Source organism: Protopterus annectens, chromosome 10.part0, assembly GCF_019279795.1.
Source record: "Protopterus annectens isolate FY-2018-M chromosome 10.part0, PAN1.0, whole genome shotgun sequence".
NCBI classification, from domain to species: Eukaryota; Metazoa; Chordata; order Ceratodontiformes; family Protopteridae; genus Protopterus; species Protopterus annectens.
This window is the reverse complement of record NC_056744.1, coordinates 1,803,328,039-1,803,347,420: the sequence shown is the minus strand read 5'-3', so window position 1 is coordinate 1,803,347,420 and position 19,382 is coordinate 1,803,328,039.

Genomic DNA, 19,382 nt, shown 5'->3' with positions numbered 1-19,382 from the left:
CTAATTCCCCCATAGGGGGGGTCTCCAAGAGATGCACTCCTCCTTGATTGGCCCCCTGGGACTACTTTATGCCTCTCCCCCAATCACTCTCATTCCCCTATGCTTGAAGAAAGCCCAAAGGTTGAGAAGCAAAGTGATCCTCATTGCACCCTATTGGCCCCATCAAGTCTGGTTTCCCCTTCCTTTGGCCTCACCTGATTCACCATCCTTGGATTCTGGACCAGTTCTAGACCTGCTGTCTCACCTGCAAGGATTGTTGCATCCCAACTTTCACAATCTCAAGCTGACAGCTTGGTATCTCCAATTCCATTAATTGCCAGGCAGAACAAATTATATTTGTCAGTGCAAAAAATCTTTCTGGCCTCACATAAACCATCCACCAGGAAGCTCTGTCTTAGCAAATGGAACAGATTCTCAATTTGGGCCCATACAGATAATTTAGCTCTGTTTTTAGCCCTGGTTGACAAGGTCTTGGAATTTCTTGTTCACTTTTTGAGAAAGGAGCTTCTGCTTCCACCATCAAAGTCCAATTAGCAGCCATTTCCAATTTCCACAATGGGTTTGACAACCATACCCTGATTTCCCACCATTTATGAGAAACATTTCTTAAAGGCGCTTTATGTCTAAAGCCCCCATTCAAGGATCCTATAGCTCCATGGGACTTGACTCTAGTACTACAATATTTAATCCTCCAGCCCTTTGAGCCGGCAGCTACTTGTGATCTCAAGTTCCTGTCATGAAAAACTCTCTTTCTGGTGGCCATCACTTCTGCCAGGAGAGTTTCTGAATTGCAGGCCTTATGTGTGAAATACCCTTATGTGATTTTTCATAAGGCTAGAGTGTCATTAAGAACCAATCCTTCTTTTCTACTTAAAGTGCTCTCAGAATCTAATATTAACCAGACTACATATTTGCCTGTCTTCTTTCCAATTTTTTCAAATGAAGGTGAATATTGCTTGCATTTGTTAGATGTTCACAGACAGTTATGTTTCTATCTTGACAGAACCAAACAGTCTACAAAATCAGATCAATTATTTGTATCCTTTTCAGGTTCAACTTTGGGTAAACCTGTCTCGAAAGTTACCTTATCAAAATGTCTTAGGAATTGTGTTATCTTTATTTACATTCATAATAAACACAAGTTGTCTGCACCTGTTAAAGAGCACTCCACCAGATCTGTATCTACGTCAGTTATTTCCTACCTCAATGCTTCCATGGAAAAAGTATATGCAGCCGCAACATGGGCCACTCCCTATACCTTTGTTATTCATTACAAATTGGATACGGTCTCTGGGGAAGAGCATCTTTCGGCTCTATGGTGCTCAGGAATATCCTTCCATAGGCCCACCCAGGACCTAAAGTAGCTGGGGACTCTGTCCCATTCATCAAGAATGAATGAAGATGACAACATCAGAGACATGATTGAACTTGCTGAATATGTGTCCCAAGCAGGTATATCCCTAGCCTTAAGCAGCATTCCGCCGTCACCCAGAATGATGCCTCAATACAAACAGAAAATGATTGACTTCAACAACTGGCTTAGTTGCTGGTGTCATTCCAGGGGATGCAGTACCTGATAGCCTGGGAAGATGTGATCGACAGACCATGATGCTTTGCCAGAGAGATGACCTGCATCTATCTCACCTGGGCTTCAGGCTTCTGGCAAAGGCATTTGCCTCCCCTATAGTGCCTTTTTTTAGGGAAAGTGATGAGGTTAAAACTAGCAACATAAAAATTTCAACATAACACAAATTAAAGGTCCTGCTGCTAAACACTAGGGAGTCTAAACATGAAACTGCACTCATTGCAAGCATTCTTAACCCTGGAAGATGCTGACATTTGTGCAGTCACAGAAACCTGGTTCAAAGCTGTGGAGAGCACCCCAACTTTACCTGGTTACTCATCCTATCAAACATTCAGACCCCAAACTGTGGGCAGTAAAGCCAAAGGAGGTGGAGTTTCAATATACATTAAAAACATACACTCCTCCAGGCTGGTCAAACATTATGAGGCACAGGAGACATTCCAGGTGCAGTTAACCATTGACAAGATCCCTATTCAAATCATAGCTAGTTACCAGCCCCCAAAATCTGACTCAAGATGCCCAATCCGCCTATTTGGACCTGTTCAAATCTATCAAGATTCAAGCCTTTACCCTGATCCTGGGTGACTTTAACTTCCTAAACATAGACTGGAAGAAGTACTCATGTCAGAACACAAATACCCAGAGATTCCTTGATTTTGTTAATGCAAATGCCTTGGAACAGCTAGTCAATACCCCCACAAGGGGTGATAATAACTTGGACTTGGTATTAACCAACATGAGTAACTACTGCAGCATCCCTATAGTATCTTCCTCCCTGGAAAGATCCGACCACAAAGTGGTCACTTTCGAAGTCACCATCTCACCCAACCCCTGCCCCCCCCCCCAGCTAGGATCAGACATAACTTCTCCAAAGCTGATTACAGCCTCCTGAGGGATGGTATAAACAACTTCACAGCCTCCTATCTGTAGGAACTGGCATGAATATCCAAAACTACACCAAAGCACTATACGGGCATTTATATAGATGCATGGAATCAGGAATACCCAACAGGACTAAATCATCCTCTGCAAGGAAGAGTAAACCTGTCTGGTGGACATCTGCAATAAATAAACTCTATAACAAAAGGAAAAATTTGATGTCCAAGACCAAGAAGGAGCAGGTTTCCAATTGGAAGCAATGTCTCCTTTGCCTGAACAAGCAAATAAGAGCACTAGTAAAATCCTCCAATGCAAACTTAGAGTCCAAATTAGCCACATTTACTAGAGACAATCATAAGGCCTTCTTCACATATATCCGCAACCTCAAAGGAAGCACCCAGATCTGTTCAGAACTGGTGGTCAAGGATACCACATATACAAATGCCGTAGATATAGCATACTTGCTGACTGACAGATTCAGCAAAAACTTTACTCCTCTGTCCTACCCATCAGTAAATCAGGACAACCCCAGTACCTGCCCCCTTCCCCCTATATCTAGGGAACAGGCCATCACTGCTCTCTCAAAGGCAAAAAGTACAGCCTCCATGGTACCCGATAACATCCCAGGCTGCATCCTACATGAGCTCAGGCAGGAACATGCAGCACAATTAGGCACCCTATTCAACCAAAGCCTGAGTACTGGCTTCATCCCAGATGAGTGGAGGACAGCCACTGTCATTCCTTTACACAAAGATGGAGCATCCACCGATCCAGGAAATTATAGATCCATCAGCCAACTAGCGTGATCTGCAAGGCCATGGAACAAATTATCATGGACCTCATTAACAAGGACATTGGCAACGTCCAGACACTTGATCCCACACAGTTTGGCTTTGTCAAGGGGGTAGGTCATGTCTGCTAAATTTGGTTGACCTCTTTGAGACAGTCACCAAAGCCATGGATGAGGGGAATATGGTGCACACCACCTACCTTGACCTGGTCAAAGCCTTTGACATTATTTCTCACTCAAGCAAAATAAATAAACTCTCTCAACTCAGCATCAATCCATGTTACCAGATGGGTAGCAAACTGGCTCACTGATAGAACCCACATAGTCAAAATACGGGAAGCCACCTCAAGCAGTAGACCTGTAACAAATGGCGTACCTCAGGGTTCAGTCTCGGGGCCTCTGTTATTTGGGATATACTCTTCTGAGGTGCAGGCCAAAACAAGTGGGCTATGGCTGACCAAGTTTGCAGATGACTGAAAGCTGGGTGCTGTCATAAATTCCCCTAGTGATGTGGACATCTTCCAAGAGGGTCTCACTCAGACAAATGATTGGTGCCAAAAACATGGCCTCAAGCTGAATACCAAAAAATACATCATCCCCTTTGGGAAGAGTAACGTCCCCACAAATGATCACATTAATAACAACGTCCTAAGCACTCAGTCAGTTGTGAGGGATTTGGGCACTCAAGTTGATAACAACCTGACTTTTGACCACCATGTTGCCTCTGTTGTATGGAAAGCCTTCTACATGGCCCACCTTATAAGTAAGGGTATCTCATCCAGGGACAAGGAGGTCATAACATCCCTGTATTCTTCCCTTATAAGGCCCATTACTGAATATAATGCCCCTTTCAGCACATACCTCGCAAAGCACATGCAGCAGCTGGAGAAACCACAGAGGTTCCTCACTAGAAGAATCCAGGGTCTCAAACGTCTACCATACATAGATAGGCTAAAAGCCCTATCCCTCTACTCAATACAGACTTCTCAGGAATGACCTCTGTATGGCATAGAGGGTGATTATGGAACCCCACCTTGATGGGACTGCTGCATATCCGCAAGTCAAGCTCCACCAAGTAACCCGCACATGCAGCCTCAACCTGGTCTGTGACATCAACAAGACTTGTTGGTGGGACAGACTTCTGTCCAGAGACTCCCTCCACCTACAGAATAGACTCCCGCTCCACATCCAGCACAGTACCTCTTTACCCCTTTTTAAGCACAACCTGGATAACTGGATGGGAAAAAAAACTATACCCCTGGGATTCCACCCATTTCCCTGCTAGACAGGGGCATTGGGTGCTGATTTGTCTAAACATGGGCTAAAATTTCAGGGCCAATAGCCTAGTAACCTCCTATGATCCTATAAAGAAGATACGTCCTTACCATAACATTCCATCTGTGTTGTCGATCTTCATTCATTCTTGGCAACCCCCCCCCTGCCCCCGCCTAAGGATGTCTGGAGGTTTGGACACTTTTTCTGGGAGCTTTTAGGTTTCACCTTAGACATGGCTTCTGTTATCCTTCTATACTTGGGCTGCAAACTCGATCTGAGGTAATAGAGAGAGAGGCATTATGGGTAGAGTCTTAGCTCAAGAGTTTTTTGGCTGGGGTGAGCTGTATAACAGCCAAGCCCCATTCGTCAAGAATGAATGAAGATCAACAACACAGATGGAATGTTATAGTAAGGACATAACATCTTTTTTGTTAAACATCAAGTTATTTATTTTATAAGAGAGATATTTGTTATTAAAGTATTTCAACAGGAAAAAGGGTCTATATTATATCATCGAACACTTAAAAAAGCGAACGCTGATTGATAGACCTAACTTAAGTGAAAGCTTACAATCTCGAACTGTCAGATCAGCGATTTTTTTCCCAGGGAAAAAAAAAAATAAAAAATCACTGATCCAAAACACATACAGACAACACAAGCACACCAAACAAACAGAAATCCACACACATACACCTAAAATCTGATACCTAACCCTACACTAAACTATGCACACACCACTAACTACCCACTTACCTTAACCCAAACCCTAACCCTAAGGTCCGTCACTATCGCACACTCACCTCACCTGCTCCCTAACCCTAACTCACTTAAATCTGCCCTAACCCTCATGTCCACTCAGTCGCACACACCTAACCCGAGCCCTAACCCTAACTCACCTAAATCACCCTAACACTCACATCCACACAATCGCACACTTACCTAAATCCGACCGGTAGCTTTCCACCATAACACTGAAAATACCGAAGCAACAGAAACGGACAACCGAATTCTTTCCCTAGGAAAAAATTAGAGTTTCTGCTGCTTCGATATTTTGCAGTTTTGCGAAAATAATTTCGATCAATCAGCGTTCGCTTTTTTAAGTGTTCGAGGATATAATATAGACCCAGGAAAAACAATGCAAAAATGGTCACTTTCAGCAGCAGTTTGTTAGTTCTGGTTCAGACAAGTGCATTTTCTTTAATGTAATTTACTGCAGTTTGTTTTAATTAACTTATCATCATTATTTTTACAATTAATTTCAGTAGTTTAACATTGCATCTTGCCTACATAATACAATACTTATGAATATTCAATAAGGGTTGTGCCTGCTAGCAATGAATATTCATACTGTAGCACAGCCTCTCATTAGTACATATGTGGGCCTTTTGGGGAGAGGCTTTATCACTATGCATCCTGGGTGACTTTGCATTGAATGTTTACTTTAATAAATCAGTAAATATGGTTGGATGGCGATAGTGCAGCTAGGTCTTCATTTGCTTTATTTTAATTGTATCAATGCTGCAATTACTATTAAACTCTTCAATATGCATCACAGTTAAAAACAGCTCGATTATGATTATTGTAAAGTATGCACTGGAAAAGGTACTTACCCACAGCTCTACATTTATGGGGAACAAACCACCCGATAGAATAAATTGTTCACGATTAGTAGCACTTACTGTAATTTTAAAGTTAATCTAATCAAATGTTTTTAATAACCCAGGGATATTTTAGTCTTCAGTTTGTGACTGTGAAGACTGTGAAGACTTGTATCTTTCAGAGTTCCAGATTCCAGTCCTGCTTTCAAAGAGGGTGTAAATAATTTATTGTCAGGTTGCCTGACTGGGTTTCTTTGCGGCCTGTGTGAGGCTTCAAGACTTCCCGTAATTAAGATGCTGAAACATCATTAAAAGTACATAACCTACATATGAAGCCCATAATAAACAATTTCTACATACAGGTTTTTGCTATTCTCAGACATTTTCTTCTTCAGGAAATGTTAAATCATAAGTAGTAAGTTTGGTCGTAGTGTCATGACATGTTTGGTGGTGATCTAAAGTTAAAAATTACTGAATATTTACTATTATTAACAATGTAATATAATATTATTAACAATATTTTCCATTTAAATTAATACCTACTAAGATAGTCACTGTAATCCTCAGTTATTCAACAATGACCTTATCAAACAATTGAAACTACTTGCCAACATTGCCTCTAGGTTACTGCTTAGTGGTGACATCCACCCAAACTCTGGACCACTCTCAGATAACAATAACCCATCTAATCACGCTAGTCTCAATACCCCAACACATCCAATCCTAAACAGAAAAAAAAAAATCAGACCTGTGCTACTGGACATTAATATTAGAAGTATAGCCAACAAATTGGACATCCTCCATGTCACTCTAGCTACATACTCCCCTGACATAGTCATAATCACTGAAACATGGTTAAAACCAGGTACAAAAGATAATGAAATGCTACCCCCACGTTACTCCATACTACGGGTGGTTAGACTCAACAAAAGAGGAGGTAGAGTTGCTGTCCTCTTTAAAGACTATTTCACTTTAATGTTCCTTGAATGCAAAACCCCACAACTGGACAGTGTAGAAATCATCTATACCACACTAACCATAAATTCAAGAAAAACACGTAATATAATTGGGTGCTATATCCCACCTGGAAATAATGTCCTACCTGGAAATATGTCACAATTTGAAATGTCTCTGGCTGACTGTGATGGCCCTGACACATTTGTCAGCTGGGCAAGTAGTACCCTTAGTCAGGAGACATTCATACTGGGTGATTTTAATTTAGACTGGTTTGCACCCTTAGCCAGGGGACATTCATACTGGGTGGTTTTAATTTAGACTGGTTTGTACCCTTAGTCAGGACCAGTGGTGGCTGGTGACTTCAAATCAAAGGGGGGCTGCAGGAGACAGTGGAATGGGTGGGGCCAATGGGACGGGGTGTGGTCAATTCGAAAGGGGAGGAGCTATGCTCAAAACCACAAAAACTGGAACTTTAATTAGATACACTGCCGTGGGTGCCAATAAGAGTCCAATCAAGACAAAATGAAGTGTAGAAGAAAAAGAATATGTCAATGCATTGGCTGCATGACAGCTTACTTAATATCTAGATGGAAACAAAAAGGTTGTGAGGCATGAAAAAATAAATTACTTTTTAAATACATTACTGGAATGCCAGTCAAAATCAAGTATAAGAAAAACAAGCAGCACTCAACTCAAACCATTTCTTCTCGCACTGCAGTTCTAATTATAATTTCTATTCAGCTTTATAAAAGTACCAAGTAACATGCTGAAAGTAGCAATCTCTGTGATACCCCCACTTGTAAAAATATTTGTTATCCAAAAAAGACCTGCTGCCTGACAACAACTACCTACTTGTTTCATGGGGAAAACATGATCAAAGTAAAAAATGAACAGCAAACAAGAAACAAGCTCAAGATAAATCGCTTAAAGGATTACTGCACATGTTATGGACCACACATGATAGACTGACATTCTGTTTAGTTTACGGGTAAAGCCTGCAAAGATGACTGCAAGTCTCCAACAAATGTAATGAGCTTCTTAAAATACTGTAATCCTGTCCTTTATTACAAATACCCAAGGCTTATATGTTATCTAGTTATGTAAGTATTCTCTGCATGGCAAACACAAAAAGGCTTTCAATGTTGGTAATTCTTTAACAGTATGCTTATTATAGCTTACTTGCATCTTACAATCTCAGACAAGCTTACCTGATGGTCATTAAAGCATAGCTACTTAAACACAGACCAACAGACACTTTCTGAATAATAAGAAGCATAAATCAACAGTATAAAAATATGACAAAAAAGCAGAACATTCTGCAAAATCAAGCAAGAACAGATGAAAAGCCACTGTAGTACTTGTGTCTACCTTGGATGGGGAGTACCCTGCACACTTACACTGCATAACTGCTCCGTGCCTTGCTTGGACACATCCAGAGTCACTACATGGGGGAGTGGGTGCAACAAGTATGTCACAATTTGAAATGTCTCTGGCTGACTGTGATGGCCCTGACACATTTGTCATACCTCAACCTCAGAACAAGAAATTTGGACAAAGCCATACATAGAAGTGTGACAAAGGCCCAAAAATAAGGAAAATATTTAAATATTGCTTTTATAAACTTTCTAATAGAACAGTAGGTCTTGCATTAGTGTGAATTTTCTGAAGGGTATGAAATCTGAAACTCAAATGTCTGTCATTATTTTCTAACTTCAATCTTTAATGATTTGCCACTAATTTACCAGAAAACCATAATTTTATGAAAAATGGACCAAACATGTGATGCAAAAATATAACATAGCCACACAATACAGCTGCGGACCTGTCAAAGAAGGGACACTTTTTTAATATTAGTACTGTTAACTTAAGCAGCTGACAAAATAAACAAATCTACAGGCATTTCTGAACTATGGTGTAAGACTAACACAGTAGTTTCTAAACAACAGTATCAAGAACTTAGAAACAAGGCAAAAAAACAAAACAGGATAAAATAAATTTCTATTATAACATTCAAAACACATATCAAAAAAGCCTCAAAATACTGGCTGGCTATAAACTCAATCTTCACGCAGGAAAATCTACTACACCAACATCAAACATCCACAATTCCAATAGCATAGCTACCATTTTTAACAAATATTTTACTGAGTCTATAATTGCCCTTTCCACTTCATAAAGTAATCCCACTTCATAAAGGGGGACCTTCCACAGAACTAACAATCTATCATCCAGTTGCTATTCTTTCACCTCTTTCTAAGCTGCACGAAAAGTGTATTCATCTCCAGGTCATGAAATTCTTACTAACAAATAACCTTCTCTCAAAACAGTCAGCATGGGTTTTGCCCATCACATAGTACCACTACTGCTCTCTTATCCTTCACTAATTCCGTAAACCATCACCAGAATAACAACAGCTTTGTATCTGCCATCTTTCTGGATCTATCAAAAGCTTTTGATATGGTCTCCCATTCCAAACTAATAGATGTACTAACAGAACAGTCCTTCTCACCATCTGCCACAGCTTGGTTTAATAACTATTTATCTGGCCGTCAATCTGTTCTGTGGCAGGGTGATCTATCTCCATGCCTTCCTTTATCCATTGGTGTCCCCCAAGGGTCTGTCTTGGACCCTCTCCTTTTCTCCCTCTTTACTAATAATCTACACAAACCTACTCCACATGGTTCCATAATACAGTCTGCAGATGATTCAACACTTATCTGTGACTAATAATCTACACACAGCTACTCCACATGGTTCTATAATACAGTATGCAGATGAGTCCACACTTATCTGTGACTGATAATCTACACACACAGCTACTCCACATGGTTCTATAATACAGTATGCAGATGATTCCACACTTATCTGTGACTAATAATCTACACACACCTACACCACATGGTTCTATAATACAGTATGCAGACGATCCAACACTTATCTGTGACTAATAATCTACACACTGCTACTCCACATGGTTCTATAATACAGTCTGCAGATGATTCAACACTTATCTGTGACTAATAATCTACACACACCTACTCCACATGGTTCTATAATACAGTCTGCAGATGATTCAACACTTATCTGTGACTAATAATCTACACACAGCTACTCCACGTGGTTCTATAATACAGTATGCAGATGATTCAACACTTATCTGTGACTAATAATCTACATACAGCTACTCCACATGGTTCTATAATACAGTATACAGACGATTCAATACTTATCTGTGACTAATAACCTACACACACAGCTACTCCACATGGTTCTATAATACAGTCTTCAGATGATTCAACACTTATCTGTGACTAATAATCTACACACACCTACTCCACATGGTTCTATAATACAGTCTGCAGATGAGTCAACCCATATCTGTGACTAATAATCTACACACACCTACTCCACATGGTTCTATAATACAGTCTGCAGATTATTCAACACTTATCTGTGACTAATATTCTACACACACACCTACTCCACATGGTTCTATAATACAGTATGCAGATGATCCAACACTTATCTGTGACTAATAATCTACACACACACCTACTCCACATAGTTCTATAATACAGTATGCAGATGATTCAACACTTATCTGTGACTAATAATCTACACACAGCTACTCCACATGGTTCTATAATACAATGCGCAGATGATACAACACTTATCTGTGACTAATAATCTACATACAGCTACTCCACATGGTTCTATAATACAGTATGCAGACGATTCAATACTTATCTGTGACTAATAACCTACACACACAGCTACTCCACATGGTTCTATAATACAGTCTGCAGATGATTCAACACTTATCTGTGACTAATAATCTACACACAGCTACTCCACATGGTTCTATAATACAGTCTGCAGATGATTCAACACTTATCTGTGACTAATAACCCACACACAGCTACTCCACATGGTTCTATAATACAGTACGCAGACGATCCAACACTTATCTGTGACTAATAATCTACACACAGCTACTCCACATGGTTCTATAATACAGTCTGCAGATGATTCAACACTTATATGTGACTAATAACCTACACACAGCTACTCCACATGGTTCTATAATACAGTACGCAGACGATCCAACACTTATCTGTGACTAATAATCTACACACACCTACACCACATGGTTCTATAATACAGTACGCAGACGATTCAACACTTATCTTTGACTAATAACCTACACACACCTACTCCACATGGTTCTATAATACAGTCTGCAGATGATTCAACACTTATCTGTGACTGATAATCTACACACAGCTACTCCATATGGTTCTATAATACAGTCTGCAGATGATTCAATACTTATCTGTGACTGATAATCTACACACACCTACTCCATGTGGTTCTATAATACAGTCTGCAGATGATTCAACACTTATCTGTGACTAATAATCTACACACAGCTACTCCACATGGTTCTATAATACAGTATGCAGATGATCCAACACTTATCTGTGACTAATAATCTACACACACCTACACCACATGGTTCTATAATACAGTCTGCAGATGATTCAACACTTATCTGTGACTATTAATCTACACACAGCTACTCCACATGGTTCTATAATACAGTCTGCAGATGATTCCACACTTATCTGTGACTAATAATCTACACACAGCTACTCCACATGGTTCTATAATACAGTCTGCAGATGATTCCACACTTATCTGTGACTAATAATCTACACACAGCTACTCCACATGGTTCTATAATACAGTCTGCAGATGATTCCACACTTATCTGTGACTAATAATCTACACACACCTACTCCACATGGTTCTATAATACAGTCTGCAGATGATTCCACACTTATCTGTGACTAATAATCTACACACACCTACTCCACATGGTTCTATAATACAGTCTGCAGATGATTCCACACTTATCTGTGACTAATAATCTACACACACCTACTCCACATGGTTCTATAATACAGTCTGCAGATGATTCAACACTTATCTGTGACTAATAATCTACACACAGCTACTCCACATGGTTCTATAATACAGTATGCAGATGATTCAACACTTATCTGTGACTAATAATCTACACGCACCTACTCCACATGGTTCTATAATACAGTATGCAGACGATTCAATACTTATCTGTGACTAATAATCTACACACAGCTACTCCACATGGTTCTATGATACAGACTGCAGATGATTCAACATTTATCTGTGACTAATAATCAACACACAGCTACTCCACATGGTTCTATAATACAGTATGCAGATGAGTCCACACTTATCTGTGACTAATAATCAACACACAGCTACTCCACATGGTTCTATAATACAATACGCAGATGATACAACACTTATCTGTGACTAATAATCTACACACACACCTACTCCACATAGTTCTATAATACAGTATGCAGATGATTCAACACTTATCTGTGACTAATAATCAACACACAGCTACTCCACATGGTTCTATAATACAATACGCAGATGATACAACACTTATCTGTGACTAATAATCTACATACACACCTACTCCACGATTCTATAATACAGTATGCAGATGATTCCACACTTATCTGTGACTAATAATCTACACACACCTACTCCACATGGTTCTATAATACAGTATGCAGATGATTCAACACTTATCTGTGCTACCATTTCTCTATCAGCTCATCATTCTCAGACACAGGAATCTTTTACTTCTGTTGAAACATGTTTAGCCAATGCCCAGCTAATCCTGAACCCAAACAAAACTAAATTATTACTCTTCCAACCTAACAAGACATCTATCTCATGCTCAATATTTAACATAAAAGCCAAAGACAATACTGTCATCTCCCTGACAACCCATACAAAGCTTCTTGGAGTGGAAATATGCAAGTTAAATTTCAGGGTATTGTCTATCTCCCTAACTATAAAAAAGTCCATAAGAAACTTGGAAGTCTATATAGGCACAAAAGGTTCCTGACCACAATGGCCAAAATTACATTGGCACAAACCCATCTGCTCTCCACTCTACAACATGCCTCTCCAATTTTAACTGATCTAAGGAAAACTGACTCATCTAAGCTAAAAGCATGTTATAATGAAATTGGTAAGTTTGCATCTGACTGCCCATATAGAACACATCATTGTACAGCTTTAACGATACTAGACTGGCTTGAGCTTCCCAACATTATTCTTTACAGCCAACTCTCTCTAACTCACAAAATTGTAACACAACCAACAAGAACCCCTGCACTACAAAATCTCATCCTTCCTTACAGTTCCAGCAGACCACTTCACTCTGAAAATAAAAACTTACTGACTGTCTCCAATGCCAACAACGCTGCAGGAAAATCTTATTTTCCAACCATATATCTCGTATATGGAACTCCCTTCTCTCAATCTTATCCACTAACCACTTTAAGCCATCACTTAAAGCTAATCTAAAAAATAAGTGGCTATGTTCCTGTACTAACCCCTCATGAGTGCTCCAATACATCACTGTATACACAAAACATATCCAACCTCTTTCCCGGTATTTAATCCTCTGTTCCTACTGACCTGTCATAACCTTATATCTTGACATAAGTCATAACTACAAATAGTACTAGCTATGTTCAAAGCCTAGGATTTGTTGTTAAGCTGTAACAAATGTATATGTTCATAGGTAGGTACTAGGCTATAGGCCCTAGGGCCTATACAAGCCTAGCCAAAAGGTACCCTGGCTTTCGCCACCCAAGAAAATTATTTTCCTGTGCCCCTGTCAAGCAGAACCACAGAAGTGATCCCCGGGGTGAATTTCCTATTACCCATCCAATCATCAAGAGTTTTCTTGAAGAGTGCTAATGAGGAGCTCTGTTTGACATAGATAGGTAGTCTGTTCCAGAGTATGGGAAGTCTCTGGGACAGGAATCTATCCCTCCAGCATGTTCTGTTTATTGTGGTGACAAGGTTTAGGTCCCTGGAGTGTGTAGCTTGGAGGGATTGGGATTTCTTTAAGTGGAGCATGTCCAATAGCTCTAGGTTTAACATAGCTTTGTATGTTAGGCAGAGATCGCCTCTGAGTAGGCGATATGCGACAGAATAAAGCTGGAGTTTTTTGAGACTGCATAGGGCATCTGTTTGAGGCCAATAATCCTCTTTGTGAGGTATTTTTGCAGCCTTTCCAGCTGTTGTAGATGTCTTTTGAGGTACATACTGAAAGGGGCGTTGTACTCTATAATGGGTCTAATGAGTGATGAGTAGAGGGGAACAATGACCTCTTTTTTTCTGGATGAGAAACCTTTTGTGATGAGGTGTGCCACATACAAGGATTCCTGACCACTGTGGCGATGTGATTATCAAAGGAGAGACTACGGTCCACCTGTGTCCCAAGATCTCTTATCACACTTTCGGTGTTAAGGAGACTATCACCTATGTGGTAGTTCATGGGTACAGCGGTTTTACCAAAGGGGATGACAATGCACTTTTTGGCATTGAGCTTGAGACCATGTCTTTGACACCAGGCATCTGTCTCAGTGAGGCCCTTTTGTAGGATGTCCACATCGTTAGCAGTTTTGATTATAGCTACTAGTTTGCAGTCATCTGCAAATTTAGTTAGCCAAAGACCTTCTGTGTTAGCCTGTACTTCACAGAGAAGTAGATACCAAACAGGAGAGGACTCAGGACTGAACCCTGTGGTACTCCACTTGTCACTAGTCTGAAGTCTGATTTGGAGTCTGCTACTTTCACAGTGTGGGTTCTGTCGGTAAGCCAGATGGCAACCCATCTTGTGACATAGGGATTTATACCTAGTTTAGTGAGTTTATCTATAATTCCAGAGGGGGGATGGTGTCAAACGCCTTGGCGAGATCTAGATAGACTGTGTAAACCACCTTACCCTCATCTATGGCTTTGGTGACTACTTCAAAGTAGTCTATCAGGTTTAGGAGACATGATCTGCCTTTTACAAACCCAAACTGTGTGGGGTCCAGAGTTTAGAGATCTCCAATGTCTTTGTTTATGAGTTCCATGATGATACGTTCCATGGCCTTGTAGACGAGGCACGTCAGGCTAATGGGGCGGTAGCTCCCGGGGTCTGTTGTGGCCCCCCTTTGTGGAGTGGGATAACTGTTGCGGTGCGCCATTCAATGGGCACAAAGCCTGAGATGAGGCTATGAATGAACATGGTATTTAGGTGGGGTGCCAGTTTATTCTGTAGTTCATGTAGAAGGCAGCCTGGGATGTTGTCTGGTCCCATGGACACTGTGTTCTTGGCTTTGGAGAGTGAGGTTTTTACCTGTGCAGCCGTGATTACAGGAACTTTGCATTCTTCCGATATAAAGATGGGCCCTTTAGGGGGTGATGTTGGCCAGGATGTTGGCAATATCAGTTGGTTCTGCATATTTAATGTCATTGTGCTGTAACTCAGAGCAGATCTGAGTGTTGCCATTGAGATTCTTGACATAGCTATACAATGATTTGTGGTTACCTTTAGAATCAGTGGCGATTTTGTTTTCATAACTAGCTTTGGAGGATTTTATGAGGGATCTCAAGCTTCTTACTGAGGCTGACCAGGGAGTTCCTCCAATTGTGGGATTTTACTCTTTTTTGCAACAGTTTCTTTCTTCTGTTGTAGAGTTTGTTTATGGCAGAAGACCACCAGATTGGCTTTCTTTTTTTTGGAGGATAGCATCTTGGTTCTGTTAAGGATAGCGCGATCCATGCACTCGTGTAAGTGCTTATAAAGAGCATTTGTGTGGGATTCAGCAGTCGTACCTCTATTGTCCATCTGCATGGGTGTTGTGAAGTTTGCCACTTCTGTCATAAGAAGCGTGAAGTTGGCTTTGGAGAAATTTTTTACGGTTGTTTTCCTAATTGGGGGTGGGAGCGGGATGTGGATGTCTAGAGTGATTAGCTTGTGGTCGGACCTGACCAACGAGGAGCTGACTTCTGGTGTGGAACACCGGTCACCCATGTTGGTGATGACCAGGTCTAGGATATTGCTGCCCCTGGTGGGGGTGTGGATAAGTTGATCCAAGGCGTTGGAATTGATGATTTCCAGAAAATGTTGAGCAAAAGAGTTGGTACATGAGTAGTTTTCCCAGTTAATGGTGGGGTAGTTGAAATCACTTATTATTAGAGTGTTGGGTTGTACCTTAATATTTTCCAGTGTATCAAGAAATGAGGAGTGGGAATCCTGGGGCATGGTGGGGGGTTTGTAGCAAGATACAATCTGGATTGCGGTTTTGCCCAGAGTTAGTTGAACTTGGATAAGTAGCATTACCCTCAGATTTTGCTTGCTTGTATCTGTTACGGTGGTGAATTTGTCATTTGAACGTTGCCTAAAAAAGGCACTATAGGGGTGGCAAGAGCCTTTGCCAGTATCCGGAATCCCAAGGGCGACAGGTGCAGGCCATATCTGGCAAAGCAGCATTGTCTGTCAATCATGTCATCCCAGGCAGACATTCCTTGTACTATGGTATCATTCTGGGTGATGGCAGGATGCTACTCAGGGCTAGGGTCATACCTGCCTGGGCTACAAGATCAGAGAGCTTCTCCATGTCTCTTTTCATGTAGTCCAGGGAGGTACGTGTCAGGTCATTCACACCAACATGGACAATGACAGAGTCATATTTGTACTTGTTCTGGAGTGACCTGAGTACGTGCATTATGTGGCGGATCCTGGCACCTGAGAGGTAGCCGACAGTAACTTTTTCCTTGTTTAGCCTGGTGAGTGGAACATCAGTGTGCCTGACTATAGGGTTACCTATGACTAGAGTGTTGGGTATGTTATGCCTTATGGGCTGTAGTTGAGTGGCACACTGAGTATGTGGGGTATGTGTCATTTGGGTTGTGCTGGGGGGGTGGAGGTTGCTTGCATTTCTGCTTTGGAGGTCTCTGTTGTTTCGGCAGATTTGTACTGAGAGCCTCCGCAAATGTAGGTGTGTGTTTTGTGCTTCTGTGGTGTAGGTTTTGAGGGACTATGTGATGAGTGTGGTGCGGTGCAAGTGTTTACCTTCTCCTCTTGACTGTCTAGGCCAGTCTTTGGTGAAGAGAGCTTTGCTTCCAGTTTGGCTATATAAGTGCATCTCTCACAGGTAGTAGTGTTGGGTGGTAGGAGGAGAGGGTTGTCTGTGTACATGAGGCAATTGCTGCATTGTCCCTAGATGCCCAGATTCATCAGGTAGACAGGAGAAAACACCGAGAGCTGACCTTTAGACATGCCTGAATAGATGCTTATTTATTAAGTACTAAAAACTGTTTTCCTCTAGACAAGTGAGGAAAGTTGAGTTCTGTAGTAATTTGTAACTTATTTAGTGCTTACAATGAGTTCTGAACAAGTGCTGAGCTCAAAGAAACGGATGAGTGCTAAAACTAAAAAGCTGGCTAGTTGCAAGGGAAATTTTGAAGAACACACTTTATGGCGCCAGGAATAGTTTAACCCCAGTTAAGTGGGGGGGGGGACTTAGGAGCTCACAAACAGTCCTGGACACAGTAAATCCGTATCTGGACAAGACCTGCCACAGGAAAGGGGGGAAGCAAGCTTAGAATTTTTTCCCCCCAGTAAAGTGGAAATGGAGAAAGCTGGAACAGAAGTTAATTCATCGTTAAGAATCTGAGTGGGTTGGCCTTCACAAATGTTCTCTATTAGATTGAGTGAACTAATGACACTAGACTGGGAGGAGTGTCACAGATCAAATATACAGTATGGGTGGGCAACTGCAAAGCCACCAAGTATACAGTTCCTAGCTGTAGCCTCTAAATGAAAGTTTTAAACAGATCAAGGAGTAGACTCGAGAATGCTTTTAACTGTAAACAGACAATTATCAAAAATGCACAGAAAAGCTTGGATAGAGCACTCACAAACAGAAAATACAACTCTCAGTATGAAAAAGCAGTTTACAGTTAAGTAATGTTAAAACTGTATAAAACAGTACATAAATGCAGTGAAACAATAAAAAAAGCTTTATAACAGTGCAAAACGTAGATCAACTGTATAGCACAATTATGAGCGTTTCAGAAGTGCAATTCAGTGAAATACGTGTAAGAAATAACTTATCCTGCTCTTGGAATCTTAAGGAATTTCCACTTATGCAATGCAATCCAGAGCCTGAGTCTTATGTATACTACATTTTGTTTACTTTTTTGATTGTTGTAATGCGTGTATGAAAATTTTACTGTTACTCATGGAGCTGTTCTCCCTGGGCCTCCGCTGAAAAAGGACCTGTGTCCAGTCGGACTTTCCCAACAAACAAATGTTAAATAAAAATAAACAAATAATGTTAAATGTGATCAGACAGAAAGAACAGAACAACCTGCCTTAGCCTTTTCCTATAAGATCATTTCAAAACTGATGATTCAGTGTCAGCAGTCTGACTAGGGTTGCCAGCTTTTCAAATGGCCAAAGTGGGACATTTTTAGTACAAACATCAGATTTTACAGGCCGACACATACCCACGGTTAGTACAAAGGATAGAACTTAACTTTTTTGCCTAAATAAAAGCTTATTCTTGTAGCATTTTAGTTGCTTATTCTGTTTCTTATAACGATCACTGCGGTGGTGGTGCTGCGGTAGCGTTGTCGCCTCACAATAAGACGTCCTGTTTGATTCTCAGCTAGAGCGTCTTGTGTGTGGGGACATGCATGAATGGGCGTACCTTCGTTGAAGGTTGTGCGTCAGAGCTGGCAACTTGGCACGTAAAAATCTACTGCCAATCATTAGCGGACCAGAGTTCCGCTGTGGCGACCCCTAACCGGGAAAAAGCCGAAAGACACAACAACATTCTGTTTCTTATAACATTTAGGTATTTTAGTTACAGAATAACTGTTTTATGCAACTATTACATAAAATATAGGAAATAATTTTGTCCTAAAATCTCAGGACATTTGCCATTTTTACAATTTTTTTGTCAGGACTCAACTGCCCAAAGAGGACCTCGCAAAGTGGGACATGTGGTAACCCTAAGTCTGACAGAAACAGAGCAAAGAAAATCCTAAAAAAGAAAACCACATTCTGAAATGCTAGCAGTGTAATGAGTCATCCTAAACCACATTCAAACCTTTCTTCTGGTTACACTACCAACGCTGAAAGGGCTGGGTGCTTTTTCCTTACAGCTTTATTTCACTTGTCATGGTGTCAACACTGATGAACTTTACACTTGTTGTTTTTCCTGTTGCCTGCAGCTGGGGGAGGGGAATTAAAGTGGTACTTCATATTTAGAGCTTTTCTTCACTTGTCGCTTTGCCAACAATCTTTTACTCTGTGCCTGCCTTTGTTCTAATGCTGTTACTGTTCACATTGCTACATTTTTGATTGTGAAATTTCTTC